Genomic DNA, 16,669 nt, shown 5'->3' with positions numbered 1-16,669 from the left:
GCTTGTGATCATAAAATTCCTTTCTATCTGCTGCTAGGATTAGATTCTGGTATTAATTTTTCTTATAATCCTTATCCCACCTGAAAAGAATCTTACTAAAAAAAAGTGTTGAATAAAATATATATTCCCATTTGGAAGGAAGCATTAAGAAACTTGGATTTACCTGATACTTAGCTGTGATTTTACTTGGCATAAAAGAACTATGAGAAGGCATACAGAAAATAAATTCTGTGTTCTGAACCTCTTAGTTTTGACTACAAAATGTCTTCACTTTCAGTTATACTTTTCTCATTATTATTAAGTACATCACAAGATTTTTTAGAAGAGACAATGCAATAAATTGGAAAATAAATCCAAAATAATAAAAAATGCTTTGATTTTACAATCATTATGACTTAGTAGATATGATTTGATAGATACAATTTGAGAAATTCATATAAAAGCATGACTATAGCTTGTAACATAAAAATGGTTTCATATAATTTCATTTCTGTTACAGTGTTGATTTCAAAAGAATAAGCCAAAGAATATCACATTAGAGGGGGAAGAAAAAAGAAACAAAGTGGTGGCTTACATAAGATTTTTGTGCAAACTGTCATGTGGTAAAAGCTAAGATTTTAATTTATATATTGCTTTATTTTCATATGAAATTATTTTACTAGCTGTGCTTGTAATACTGACATTAGTATCTGTGGCTGGTATTTATCTAGAGATCTTTACATCTATAATGACTTTGTTATTATAAAGTTTAGTATTGCACATCTTAAATTACCGAAATAAGGGGTTTATTTTTTTAAACTCAGAAGAGATTGTTGAGAAATTATGTGGAGGATTTCACACTTGAAACATTTGTGTCAAAATATCTTTAACCACTTGGCCTAAGATTAAAAATACCAAGACACATTTTGATCCATATAAAATGCACGCTTTAAAAAGGGTGCTTAATTTAAAAAACGCTTATATCTGCATTTTTAAAGGAACTTCTCTCTTACATAAATTAATGTAAGAAACATACATTTTATGATTTAATTAGGAATTCATCCTCTTTCTTTATGCTATTTTTTATCTGCTAAGCAGTAATATACACAATTATAGTCAATGATCACTTATTGCCTGAAGTAATAATTACTAACACTCACCATACCTTTTAAAATCTAGAAATGTCAACAAGCTTGATGGAACAGAAAGATGGGGATATATTTGTGCTGTAAATGAAAGGAGCACTTATTCCTGTAGATGTTATTTTGCAAACCTAATAATCATGGTGAGAACACAGCAGAAAAGGTTATTTTGGGTGGTGATTAGACACCCAAAATCCCTATAGATTTTGTAATTTGTTTGCTGCTGATGGATAAGACCCTTTCCATTGCATTTCTGTAAGGTAACATGGATAAGAAATTCGGATTACAGTAGAGCATATTACCATTGCAGCTGAGACTGTGGCTTGAGCATTGTTTGCCTTGGGCACCAAGACCAGTTTGATTTCTGACTGCACCAGTTCCCAGCACCAGCTCCTGCTCCATAACCATCTCTCTGTTGTGCTAATGCAGTTGATTGTGGGGTATAAGGCAGATTTCCCTTTTTTTCTTATTTATGAAAATGGATGTATTAAGCCAAAAGCACAGCTAAATTTTATGTATTATCAAACTATGGTCTTATTTGCTGCAAAAATATAACATACATACAAATTCGGTCCGCTGAGGCTCTAGTAATTCTGAACATAATTAAATTCTGAAATGACAGATCTAGAGAAGATGACTGTCAAGGAGACTTTAAAGGGGTAAGAACTTAGAAAAAGTAGTCTTCCCCCTTATTACCATTTTTTTCCTCAAGTCAGTATCCTCCTTTTAGTCTTTGAAGGGCTAGACAAGAGTGACCACTTTAGCCTGATTTTCTAGACTCCTCATCATGTTACCTGAGTAATCATGGAAATTGAGATTGGAAGCATCATCCCTGCTAGAGGGTGATTTGCATTGCTGAAGTGGCCTATAGGAAAGTATGTAATGACATTCAGGTAGCAATGGAAGAAAAATACAACAAATGAAATTGTGGGAGGATGGCAATATAAAATTAGAAATCATTACAGCAATAGTGAGTGATGAGGGCTAAGAGATGAAAACATACAGAATTGCAGTAACCTATTTCTAAATTTGAGAGGGCTACTCAGTTATTGATAGAACTCAAAATAGCCATTTTTTTTAAGACCTAAAGATTAAAAAAAAAGAAGCCTGCTTGTCAAAACTTAGCTATGTCTTAATGAAATATTTACCTTGCAAATGTGTAAGATCTAATTGGATGGATTGGATGTTAGGTGCAAGTGATGAACAAAATGTTGGAAGGTGATGATTACATTTTTAAGCCTTTCTAGATGCATTCTTATGGTAAGATTGATTTTGTATGAGACAGGTATTTATATTAGGTATAAATATATAGGTTAAAGTAAATACAGGGAATATGTGCAGAATACAACCCATGTTAAGGATTTCATCTCTAAGGCAAGATTTGAGAAAGGCTTCAGCCTCTATAAGTTTGTCCTTGGAATAGCTATGGCAGATACAATTATGTAATAAAAACTATGGGGCTGTGTGCCCCATCTACATAGCTAGAAATCTAGATAAACTACTTACCAGTATAAATTCTGTGTATGGCAATTCCATTAACTAATATTAAAAACATTACAACTGTAAAACCTTGTGAAAATTTAGGACTAAGTCATGCTTCTTATTGGTATTAATAGTTTCAACAGTTTGTATTAAGCACAGGAGAGCAATATGGAATTAAATTAAGACATTCATTTAAATATTTGGAGGATTACAGTCCTTGAAGGAGCTCTTGAGAATATAACTAAGACTTAGATGATTGGGTAAGACCATGCTGTGTTCAAATAAAAGTTAATAATTCCATATATCACTGGTAGAGGTATTAAATGATGTGCTTCACAGTCACCATTTTTTATTTCCCACTGAATTTTACTGTCTCACGGAAATCTTTTCAGGGACACATCATATAAACTTTCTAGAATGTGCCCAATTTTAGTAAATTTCAGCCTAAAAATGACTCTTAAAGAAAAAGCTGTGCTTGTGAAGAGCAGAAAAAATTTATGAAAAATGAAGAGTTAAACACTAATTACAGTTTATGTTTTTAACATCCATATTGGCAGTTCTCACTATCTTTTATTGTGCAGTGTCTAAGGTCAATTAGGATTCGGTTGATCTTGGAGTCAGTTGACAATGCTGTTTATAATTAGATAGAGGAAAGGGAAAAAGTTGATGTTTTCTCTCCCTTCCTCATTAGGGCTGGCTGACTGAGCCAATTTTATTGCTATCTTAAAGGCAGTTAAAAAGGTCATGTGACTGTTTCCTAAATGAATTGTTTTGCAAAATACTGTTGTCTTTGTAAGGATACTTCATCGTTAGGACAGATAAATGGTTGTTACTAAAATTTTTTTGTATGCTTCAGTCTAAAAGACAAAGAAAAGCATGTGAATTATTTTACCTTTCACACTGTAATCTAGAAATTGTAAGGATTCAAATTTTAAACCACTGTGTGCAATTTTGCAGAACCTGAACTAAAGGGATCACAGAATCAACCTCAAATTTAGTCTCAAATTGTAATCTTTAAGAGCTATTAAACAGAACTTTTTATGAAGTAATACAATTGGTATGAATATTTTAAAGCCAGACCTTTAAAATACTTGTCTTTTTGCTGCTTGATGTTTTGTTTAATAACCGTTCATGGTAGCATAAAAATATTGAATATACTTTACAACATTCTTAGAAAAAGAAATTAGCAGTAGAATTGATGTATATTTTAACAGCATTGAAACTAATTTTTAGAATTCGCTATAACTGCCTACTGCAGTTATATAATGTAAGTAATCTTAATTCATTAATATCTTTGTTATTTTAGGCATAATTCTTCTGTTAATACTGCAATATTGGTTTCATGTTTAGTGCAGCATTGACTCTACTAATACCAAATTAACGATGAAATGGATATTACTTTTCAGAAAATTTAGTACAATTATATAATATATTTTTTACTTTATTAATTTTTTTTTTAATAATAAGCAATGAATATATATTTATAGAATGGAATGTGACTTGTAACATACATTATAATCATACTAGCAGAAGATAAAAGACAGCAACCCTCTAGTTCAATAATTTGAAATTAATGTAAATTGACATTTGAGAGTTCTTGGCTGAAAAAAAAGAAAAAGCAACAAAAGATAAAAGAAAGAAGAAACTGTAAATGAAACATGAGAGGGAAAGTCCCAACAGTTCTAATTAAAGATATTTCAATGTTAGAACTGCAGCATCCACCCACATGTCATTCTTGCATGACATGTAACAGAAGATCACCAGTTCTGTCTTCCTTGTACAAAATATTTTTTCCTATAATTGTTTATCAATAACAGCAAAAGTGAGAGTTTTTGCATAATTGGATTCATAAATTGTACAGAAAAGCAGTAATTATAGCAAATCTGCCTGTAACCAAAAAAGTGATTGTTACACTAACTTTCAAAAAATGCTGCCAGCCATGTATTAGCCAGTATTTTACTGCCTACATTGGTTTCTTTCATCAAGTAGGAGATAAAGGAGCAGCCTGGAGAAGGTGACTAGCTCATTGCATATGTAAAAAAAGTAAAATGCATGTTTCCTTTATTTCACTCGGAGGACAGAAGTGAAAACAAAAAGCCAAGCATATTCATGACAGTGGCAGATGGTGCCAACCTTGCACAGCTATTTTCTTTGATTATTGGCTACTTATACTTTTAAAAATGGGAGACAAAGCCAGAAAGCTGTGGTTCTAGAAGAAGATAATGAAATCACACTGACATAGGACATTGTCCTAAATATAATGCAAATTTGGTTTAGATTTCTATAGAATTTTCCCAGATTTCTCCTTCTACTTTGCCTAAAATGAATACAGGTCTCATTAATATTCACACAATATTGGACAGAGTTTGTGATTAGGTGGAATAAATTTGCCTGTGGCATTTTAGAAAATATTTAATTATTATAGTTTTTAAGAACTGCCTTTTTATGTTCAAAGAATAATATTAACTCACAGTAGTCAGTATTTTTTTAGTTTAATCACTGTCAAACAGTGAGCATGGATTTTGAATTAGCTATATACAGTTCTGAAAACTACATTTACTGTGCAGAATCATATGAAACAACTTTGAATAAAATTAATGCTGGATTCAGAATAATGGCATATTTCAAAGTGTCTTAGTAAACATCAGGGGGTTTTTGAGTACTTTTATTTATTTTCTTACTGTTCAGAAGATTCTTTGTAGTATGGTCACAGTTAGATGCATGTTTAATGAAAATAAAAGCTAAAGCCAAAGAGATGAAACAGAATGGAAGAGAAAGGAAAGTGTACATAGGACCCACTTATGATTATTGATTCTAAGACCCTTTCAAGCAAGAAGATCCAAGGGGAAATGAAAATCTTTTTCACCAAATGAATGAATACACTGCAAGGTGATCTAGAGAAGGAATAAGAGAGTCTAGGGCCCAAACACTGAGACCAAATAAGCTTTTTCCTACACAGGAATGTGACCAGTCATGCTCCTCTTAAAGAGTAGATTTCCTCTGCCAACAGTAGAAGAAAAGTCAAGCAAATATGAATGGATGCGGAGCTCAGAGGGAGCCCCCACTAACAAAGAAAGAAGTATCACTGTTGTTTCCAGAGCAGAAGAAATATAATATACAAATTAGTCTAGTAATGAGGACTGAAAAGATTTTTATTGAAATGTAAAGCCACATGGATTTGTAATTCTTGTGTCTGGAACAGTGCTTTACTGCTTACCACCCATAGACCTGTATGTTTATGCTGATGTGACTGTGTTACAAAGATGACTCTTTGTGAAGAGAAACATCAGGTCACAAAACCTATGATCCTTTAATATTTGTTTCAAATAACTATTGCAAAATTGGAAAATCTGTGAGATGTTTGTGTTTTAGTCTTAACCAGTTGCTCGTTTTGCTCATATGGATGAAACATATGGGGTCTTGTAAGAGATATGGTTTCTTGATAAGTGATAAGCTTATACCATGCCTTGCATCATCTTCTAAAAAATAGCTCTATTGTAACAATCCAGCTTTAGTAATTCCAATTTACTTCTTACTATAAGAAATACAGTAATGAACTCATAACATATGACAAAGACCTTTGTGCTACTCCCCTTCCTCAAAGTTTCTTTGAAATACCTCTGATAGTTCCTGAGCATACCAAAAAGATGTAATCAGGGATTCAGTTTCATATTCTGGGAGAGTGCTGTGCTCTAACTTAGCAATGTCTCTTTTTTCCTCAACAGTTAGCACTCTCAGTTATGGGCAATGGCACTTTCCCAAAGCAGGAGCATATAGAAGGTAATTTTGTTCAAGTTGCCCTTGCTGTCCTACTACTGCAGCCTTGTCTGTAGGTGCATGCTGGTCTTTGATGGCACAGCAGAGAGCTTGGGTATGAATCTCTGTGCTTTGCAGTCTTAGATGTAGTAAAAGAACACAGGTAGTGCTGGTTCCTGGACAATCAGAAAAGATTAGCAATATCTGTTCACTGTGGGATTTTGTTGTTGTTTACCATCACTGTAGTCTGTTTTAGTCAATGCTATTGAAAACAAATTCATTCCTTTTGAAAATTAATATCCTGCACCGAAGAAATAAAAAATGTATGTGTGCAAAGGTAGAGTACAGCAGAATTGCCAGAAAACCTTGACATCAAATCTGCCAGTCTTCCCATTCCAAACCTATACAACATGTGCTTGGCTGAGATGGAAAAGGCAAGATAGGTGACAACCCAGATACACAGAAACACAAATATATGTTTTAAAAGCAAGCACAAAGGTAAATGTTTAAACTGTCAGGCACCTGGTGCATTTTTCTGCAGATTCACTAAGTTAATAATTTAATTTGTGCTTGTTTTGGTTGATTTGCTTGTGCTATGTATTTTTAAAATTTTGGTCTTGTCCACCTCTTTTCATATGTGATTGTACAAAGACCAGCAGAGTGAGATGAAGGAAGCTTTTGAAGTATTTTTTATATATCGGGATTGGCCTTGATTATAATACATTCTTCCTGAGCAAAATTATTAAATAGCTGTCCTTCAGTTATTAAATGTAAAAGGGATGCAATATCCAAAGAGCTACTTAAAATTGAAAATCAGAAATATCATAGGAAATTAAAGATTTTCGTATAATAGTTATTAAATTTTACTGAAGGCTTCCAGAGAATACATTCTGGAATAGAAGGCATTACTTTTGAGATCTGCTGATGAAAAAATATGTAGATTTAGGATCATTTGTATTGAAGAGGGTGAGATAGAAAGCATGATGTTCAACAATCCCTAAATAGAGAGGTGGTGAAAATAGATATATTCACTGAATATATATACATATGTGTCTGAATATATATACTCTGTATATAGAATATATTCCGTGAATATATTATATAGTCACTATCTAAAGTAATTTAAGAACAATTACTTTATATTAGACAGCACATGATGAAGCACATATACTGGGCCTGCAATTATATTTTTGAGGCACACAAGTTCTTACTAACTTGCATAAGTAAAAAAATTGCAAACTTTGACTCTGAATTTTCCATGACCTCTGGTTAATGTCAGCTTTATGGTAATTAGCAGTGTCTCTGGATAGCAAACACATGCAGCCTATTTCCTTGAATCACACTAGATATGAGTACGTAGTACTGGATGTTGGGTAAACAGTCCACAGTCCATAGCTATGATAATGTCCATAATATGATGGACATTAAAATTAATAAGCATCATCTGAAGAGTCATTTTTTTCTTTTTAAACAATGTAGTCGATCTAGGCAAAAAATAAAAATTAACAGAAGTTTTTATGTGTTAAAACCAGAGCCAGTTGGCTGCCTTTGTTAGGGTGACAAAATGCCAGCAAATCCAAAATCTTCACTTGCTTTGAAGACCTCATGCTGAATGAGAAGCTGTTGTTGAGATGCAGATACTCTTTGCAAGTATATTCATTTTCTTCTTTCTGGACTCACAAGAGAACAGAAAATTTAAGCAATAAATTATGCCTGTCCCTTTGAGATCAGAAAAGCTCAGAATGTGCACACTTTGAAGAACTGAAGCTGATCAAAATGAAGCATCTAAGCTATGAAACTGTAGAGACATTTGACTCTATGTAATACTAACTTCACTGAAAACTACACTAGATATTTCCTATTGCAGAAAGTAGTATGAAATTTCTTTATATCGAGCTCTCTGCTATTCAGGAGAATGCTCAGCAAAGTGGTTGATGAGGCTGTCGCTTGCAGCCCTTGATGGATAGCTAATATAAAACTCACCAAGTATTTCTCAACATGCCCTCTGAGCCATTTTTGCTGAATATGGATGTTCAGAAGTTCAAATCTAGCCAGCATAGGAAGAGATTTCTTTATTATGCACAACAGTGCCCTGGGTCAGAATAAAATAAATAAGTGATTGTTTTTGGTAACTTGGCATGTAAAAGTATTGCCAAAATTATATATTGTTGCCCGTATGTGTTAACTATAGTTATCTCTGTAAATAGAGCTGTACTTTTTCTGCAACAGGAATTTATTCTAATACTTTTATACTTTTCTTTCCTTAGCGGTATAATAACTACTGTGCCATATATATAGAAATTACTCCCAAGAATGTAACAAGCAGGATTCACACATTTAAATGATTTTTTTTTTTAAAGCTGAACTGTTTCCAAATTCTTCTATCCAAGCATCACTTAAGAAACTGTTTGTTCAGTTCAGTTTCATCTCTGCAGCTGCCAAACTACTTCAGTTCTGCCAGCTCTGCTCTCTGATTGCAAAATAAAGGGTGGTCACTTCACAGTGTATGCAAGAAATATTGTAATTTTGTGAAAATTATGACATTTAAGAAAATTCTTTCAATAGTAAATTGTTAGGCTATCCTGCTACTTGCCTATTTAGCAAAACCCAAAAAGAATCTTCTACAGTCACTTCTCCATACTTCCCTATAACATTAGTGAAAATAGTGTACCGGGTTTACATTTTCTAAGACTGAACTTTGCTGCAGCTTACATTCAAAAATATTTTTGTAGTATTATAGACTGTCAAAACAAATCTGTTTTCCTTATTTTTGTGTGTGCAGAAGGGTCCTTTTTGTCAATCTCTAAAGATAACAATAGGACAATAGTAACTGCATGAATTAGCAAAGCTTTTCTTCTTTTCTTTTTGTTTCCTTTTTTTTCTCCTTAAAATTGGAAGATGGGTGACAAAATGCATCAAGTAATTCCTTATTCTATGAAAAGTGTTGTTAGACAAATGCATTAACTATTTTCTTCTCTCATGTGCGGAGATCAGAGTCCCCTGTGTCCATACAGTGAACGGAAACACCAAGACATAGAACACAGGAACCTGCAACCTGTTTTCTTGAGAGGGAATGCAGAGAATCATCTGGATGTAATATTTTGACACATACATATTTTAAATTGTCAGAAAAGTAATCTCAATAGTTTGCTAGTCTCTAAATAAGGGGTTCCCACTTAAAGTAAAATGCATCATATTAATTTTACATAATATAAATACATAAATAAATAGTAAAAATGCATCATATTAATTTTAATCTGAAACATAATTTAAAACAAAACAGAGAGGGAAAAAAATGTAAGCTGCTTACTGATAATTTTCTTAAGTTCCAAGCAGTTTTCTTCTCAGTAAAATAATTTGCCTTAGCTGAAGAAGAAATTAAAGTGTACTTAGAAATAAAGAAGGAATAGAATGTTTGAATTTTGTTTTTTTACAAGCTTTTCTTTCTCTTGGTAATAAAAAAAATATTTGAGTTAAAATTGTGATAGAGAAAATTTCTTAGAACTAAAAAAATATAAGAACATGAATCTCTGAAATATAGAAGCAAAAAGAAAGGAACTTACTGTGTTTCTTGTTAGTGGAACAAATGTAAAAGTGAGAACTGTTACAGAATTCAGGTTTTTCCTGTGGCTAGCATTTTATCTTATTCAGAGTGTTGTTTCTATGAGATTGTGTTCTGTGTTTTTCCCATGCTGACCTGCATTTTGCTTGGTGGGAAAGCTCTGCTCAGAGTGATTCACTGTGGGGTGAGGAATCACTTTGAGGGCTGTTTTTTTGTTCACCTTGCATTATCACTGTGAAGTGCTAACACTAGCTGTAAGGCAATACCAACCATAACAGTAGTGTGTTGCACCCACTTTCTACTTAGTAATTATTGCAATTAACATTAATTCTGAATTAAATCTAATAGGAATAAAATTCTAGAAATAGGGATTGCACATTTTCACTGAGAATATTTTTGAGAGGTAGAGGCAGTTTATTTTTCTTCATATAAGCCTCATAACTAGTACTTGATACATTTACAGATACTGAGAATCAGAAAAAATTCTACCATGCCTCTTAGATGGGATATTATGTAAATATTAGCATTTGTTTGTCAAATAGTACTTTTGCATACACTTGTGCAGACCCACTGAACGGAATATATGCACAGATATGTCCTCTAGCAAATTGTTAACCCAGAGGGATATATCCTTTGCATCACAGCTTCATGCCAATCGCCACTTCAGTAAACACTGCCACATCACGATGACTGTTCTCCAGGAATTAGCAATGAGTTTGTTTATAATCAAGTTTATCAATATTTATAAAGTACTGTACTTAAGGGGATAATATATTGATAAAATACAGTTCTGAAATGCATTACATTTCCACATTATATTTAATGGCTAAAAATACATGTAGTGGGTGTGGAGTAATAGGGGCCATACCCCGCCCCCACAAACAGTTTCTTTATCACCCCATCTGTTACCCCAAATGCTAACGCTCAGGAACACCACTGCTTTGCAGCATGTTTTATTATTCAAGCCTTAGTGGGAGGAGAGCTGCAGAGAGAAAGTGTTAACTGCAGAGAAAGGGAGGGTCAAAGCAAGACCCAGAATAAGCTATATTGCTCCACTAATGCCAGGACAGTGGCACAAACTTCCGCTGGACCTGAACTGGCTACTAAGTACCATTAGAATAGAGTAAAACCTGCTAGGAAAAAAGGAACAGTGAGAAGGAGGTCTAAACACATTTGTGAAAGAATTAATAAAGAGGCTAAAGGTATTTACGTAGGCAGGGAACATATGGAGAGGAACAAGGCAGACTTTGAGAAGAAATTATTTAGCTTCATTAAAAAAAAAAGCAAACCCAAACCAAAAAAAAAAAACCCAACAAAAAAAAAAAAAAAAAAAAAAAAAACAAAAAAAAACCAAAAAAACCACACACACACACACAAAAAGAAAGTCAGAACAAAGCAAGGCTAGGAAAAAAAATTAGAAACTTTACACTGTTTTTGTACTGCTTTTCTATTTTTCCAAAAGAAAGCAGGAGGTTGAGGCCTGATCAGAAAGAAGTCAAGCAAATATTCCTTTGCTTTGGATCGGGTACTTTGGAAAGAAAGAAATGCTGCTAAATAAATATCAAATCCTGATGAGTGTTAATGGGGTTTAAGAGACAAAGCGTCCAGTTTGAAGCACTTATTGGCGATGTCTACACTATCACCGCTTGCCAAAAACATTTCCATCATTGTGCAATGGTTGAGATTTATAGCTGACTTCCAGCATTTTAATCTAACCCAGCTCAGAGCAGGTGAGAAGCTGGTTGAATGCAGCTCATTGAGATGATTTTGGGGATGACAGGATTGTTCATAAATGTAAGCTGAATTGAATAAGTAATTTCATTTAAAAAAATCAGTTGGAAAAAAGACAAAGGAAAGGTATGGTTTATAATTTTGAATATATTAAAAATCTCCCACTCATTGGGGTTTTTAATATACTCAGTATTTTAAAAATGGATTTTTTTATCTTAGTGTTTTCCCTTAAAAATTGGTCCATTTTTAATTTAAAAAATCATTAAAATGGAAGAATCCTGACATGTTTTGGTTTAGGCCAATTGAAATTGTTTAGGACAACACAAAATTAATTTTGTCTCTTGTTATGTGATTCATGTCACAATCTGTAAATTCCATTGATACAGCTCTTAACTAGGCAATACATTTCTAACCAAAATGACTAGCCAGTATTCTGGGTCTCATTGACATCTCTCTATCTGTATGTGAAGTTGGCCGCATGAATCACGGGGTTTTAAAAAACAAAAAAATCCACTGATCTGCAATGATTACATAAATATGATCCTTGAGTTTACTCAGAACAAACAGGGTACAGTTTTCGTATTCCCCGTTGCAAGCCTGACAGCATCCCCTGAACAGACACTTTATATTTTGATTGCTGGTTTGCCATGGTAAATTTGTTATTTTCCATGGTAAGTTTATTTATTTTGTTTTTTATTTCCTTGTTTTGGTGGTGGTTTTGTTTGTTTGTTTGTTTAGTCAATTGATTGTTTATTTGTTTTTGTTGTTTTCTCCTGGTTTTATATATTATATAGTTGTTTTTGTTTATAGGCTAGCACCTTTGTGTTAAATGCAGAGCATATACCATATGCATACACCAGGATAACCAAAGGTCTGTAGGTTCACAGAAAGAAAGCTAGTTCCCAGCCTTACAGTGACTGTTCATCAGTTTGGGATGGTGAGGAATGAAAGTATCATACTGGAAGTTGTATTTTCTTGTATTTAGTTCTGCTCCTGTAAAAGTTTTGGAGTGTCAGTCCCAGAGTCAAGGTAATGATCTATTTCTACTGTGCTCAAACAGAACTCAAGTAAAATAGGTGACCTACATGTAGAAAACCCACACATCAATATTAGAAAATATAGAAGGTTGTGTCTTGATATTTAACTGAATAGTGTCCTGTTAATTTATATATGCCTCGGAGTCTTTCAAATTTTCTGGCACTGGGTAATATAAACCTAGTATAATCGAGTCAGGTTTCAAATTTCCAAAAAGATTCCATGCAGTATATTCAGCAGTGATCCTTTATGAGGTACTATAAAAAACCAAATTCTGCTTTATCTATGTGGCCTTTCCTCAAGAAAATTTATGCTCTCTTGCTGGTTGAAATGTGTTAGCTGACACTCTTCTTCACCAGGAAAGGCTTGGACTGACTCATGATCAAGGATGGGATATCTTATATTGGAATGGCTGCAGTAGTTCCCTACCCACACTGCAGGAACAGTTCAGACTCTGATGTAACAGCTACAGAATTGCAAATAAGAGCTTGGCATTTGTGTAATAAACTTTAGCAGTTCAACTACTGCTTTGTGAGAAGTGGAGCCAGCTCTGTAGTCAGAGTAGGAATCTCTAAGAGAAGCAAGAAAAAAAGGGGTGCGAAACACTGAAACTGCCTCAACTTAAACCATCCCCGCTTGTAAATCAGATCACTAGGGTGTCTTGACTGTTGTGATGTGTATCCAGCAGGACACTTTGGAATGAAAGATAGTGCAGTATGACATTATTCTATTATTACTTGGATGAATTGGGGGTGGTAGGAACAACCACTTTACTTCATGCAATAATACTGCATATGGCTAGTCTGAGATTCCAAGTCCAAGGGAAAATAAATTTGGCACTATAGGGAAAGAGTTCTTGTAGTTACAAAATTAAGACAAATAGTAGCACACTCAGAGAACATGGTTTTACAGAAAAAGGAATGGTTTTACAGAAAAAGGAATGAATACTAGGGGACACAGTTTTAAGTATGGTGCAAATCCAGTTTTTCAAAATGTCAGAATTATGCAGCAAAGACCTGGATAATGGCAGACAATGACTAGAAAGAAGAAAAGCCTCCCTGGATACCTGGAATACTTAAGCATAACATTCCTAGCTCAGTAGGGAAGGATTGAGGCTCAACAAATTGTCTGCTGTCTAATTGTCTCTTGGCTCAGTTTGGAAAATGCAAATAGAACTAGACTGCAAAAATTGGTTCAAAAAGCCCTAACAGGATATCAAACATTAAGCAGTATACAGCAGATGGTAAAAGATTTTTTAAAAGCAGTCTTCTTTAAGTTCACAATAGTCTAGGGAGTTAGAAAATGGCAGGTGGAGCAGGAACTATAACAGGTTATGAATTGTCAATAATTTCCTTTTCAGTGGCAGTGAAACTGCTCTTGAAATCACCAGAAGGTTATAGAGATACACTGTAACTGGATGGTAAAAACCTCAAGTGACAACTGACACCAAGATGTAACAACTAGAAGAACTACAGAGTTACAATGTAATATTCTGAATTAATATTTACAAACTAAAACAGAATTATTTCTGGTCAGTCCCAAAAATCTTGGCTATAGATGTAAAGAATGCATAAAACAAACACAGGCTATAAATCAAGCAGCTAAATACTTGGCATTTAATTACAGAGCATCAAGATCACCAGTGTCCTTCATTACTGTACTAAGGACAAAAAACTATGCCTCAAGATACTTGTAGTTTATAATCAAAATAGATGCTGCAGCATGGAAATAAACAGTGTAGTGATAGGAGGCTTCATTTGAAGAGTGCATAGTGACACAGAGGGCATAATGTGTACACAAACAGTTCTGTGTTTTTATCTGCATTAGATGAATATTTTATTTACCTCTGCTGACTCCTTCACTCTCCAATAGAATACTAAGGAAAGTAGAGGCATGACTCTCACTGGTGTACTAGTTGTAAAAATAAACAATTCCTGATAGCAAATAATAACTTTTAAAACATTTTCCTGCCCCCTTATCCTCTCATTGTGATAGGCAACAGTCTACGTCTCCTATACTTCAAGTCAGGCGTCCTGTTTTTAGTAGAATTGACATACTGACAGCAGAACTTAAAAAAAAAAGAAAGTGAAATTAATGTTGTCAAACTGATAAAAAACGAGTATAGGATGTTGTAGTTTCAAGGAAATGTAGAAGAAAATTAGGATGCAGTTATCTCTGTCTGCATTTAGATAGCCTGGAAAAGTGGTACCAAAGACAGATGTGGATTTTTCCTCAGCACTAACTGCAAAATATAATTAAGACCACTTTAATACTAATAGTGTCAATGTTTCATTCCTGAATCATTTACTGGATACAATGCATTACAGCACCACTACATTACTGTTGAACTTACTTGATATGAGCTAATGTTTCATTCCTCTTAAATAATGACTTACAAAAATACTGCAGGGACCCACAGAATGTCCAAAGGCAGAAAGGCACAAGAAACAACCTCAGAATCAAACATAAAATTGCTGCTTTCAGATGTCATTTCTGGACTTTAAAACAGCTTATTAATCTCTGATATCTGCTTATCAGGATATTATTTTTCCACTGCAACAGAAGTCTGATAGCTACAGACTTGCTTTCCCCACTCAGAACTTCTTATAAGGAATTTTTTGAATATTGATGGCAAAGCCTACCAGTTAGAAATTAATTTGGGACATTAAAAAAAAGCCAAGCAAAACTGAACTGCTGATAATGAATAATTTCACTAAACTCTAGCCTAGAGGAGCAAGTCTGTGAAGAGACCACAGCCACAGAAAGCCAAGACTCTCAGAGGGATATTATCTTTTCAGAATGGGTATGTCTGGAACAACAAGAGTTATGTAGCAATAATAAAAAATTAAATCCCCTCACCTCATCTCCTAAAATCGTAACAGAATGTGTCAAAACCATTAAAGTTTTCATGCCCAGTTAACTCACATACAGGAGATAGCTTATTCTTTCTCTTTATTTTACAGGAAGCTGTTTGCCTTTCTGTCTTAGCAGGTGTCAAAGCCCAGAGATATAGGTGTTTTTTCAACCTTCATTTAAAATAACTGATAATTTGGGCAAAATTATTTTAAGTCAAAAAGAACCTACACTGCAGCAACCTCAACATGGCACATAAAAAGGAGAAACAGTAGTTATTTGGAGCATTGGAAGAAATCCTACTTGTGTTTTCTTGCTGATAACTCACAGAGACAAAGATGTGTCTATTTAGGAAGCAAAGTCTCTCCTGCCCAAGGGACTTGGCAAGGAATAGGTGACAGGCCATGTCAGTGAAGATAAAATTTTAGGTAATTCCTTTTTATACCAGTAGTTTTCTGTCCTTTCCACATTATGGTGATGTTCTTAAAGATCACTCAGTGGGCTCCCTTAAAGACCACTTTTGTGTATGACTGTGTATACATGTATATATGTATATATGTGTCTATTTATACACACACATGTACGTATGTGCAAATGTGTATTTGTTAGAAATGCCTTGACTCCCCAAAAATTGCAGAAGAAAACCAAGGTGCTTGAATTTAGTGGGTGGAAAGTGGCTTAGAAATAGGACAGTTTACCAAATTATGGTGGTCCCATCCCACAGAATGTTGTCCTTTCTTTGCAAACTGTATAAATTCAGCCTTCAGCTACATTTCCAACTTCAATTCCTTGTCACATTTCTCATTTCTGTCTCTCTGCTCAGCCAATGACAGCAGTGCCAATCCTCCAGTTGTTAAATCTATCTGAAAGCTTCCCCCCTCCTACTTTATATCACCCTCAAAGTGATTTTTGCAGTCTCTCCTCCAGAAAGAGTGAATTTGAACACAAAGACAGAATATTTGAGCCAACGAGAGAAGTAAAAAGAGAATCCTTGAAGTCTTTTCTTTAACTCATGTTATCCTATGCACATTACAGGAAGGAGAATGTCCCTTTAAATAGTTTGGGAGCCCTCTAGTGATTCTTCCTGCCTTTCACTGAAGAAATTATGAGATCCTCCCCCCTGCCAGTA

The sequence above is a fragment of the Lonchura striata genome, chromosome 8 (genome assembly GCF_046129695.1).
Source record: "Lonchura striata isolate bLonStr1 chromosome 8, bLonStr1.mat, whole genome shotgun sequence".
In the NCBI taxonomy this organism is placed as follows: domain Eukaryota; kingdom Metazoa; phylum Chordata; class Aves; order Passeriformes; family Estrildidae; genus Lonchura; species Lonchura striata.
The sequence above is the reverse complement of the archived record's forward strand: the minus strand, read 5'-3'. Positions refer to the sequence as shown.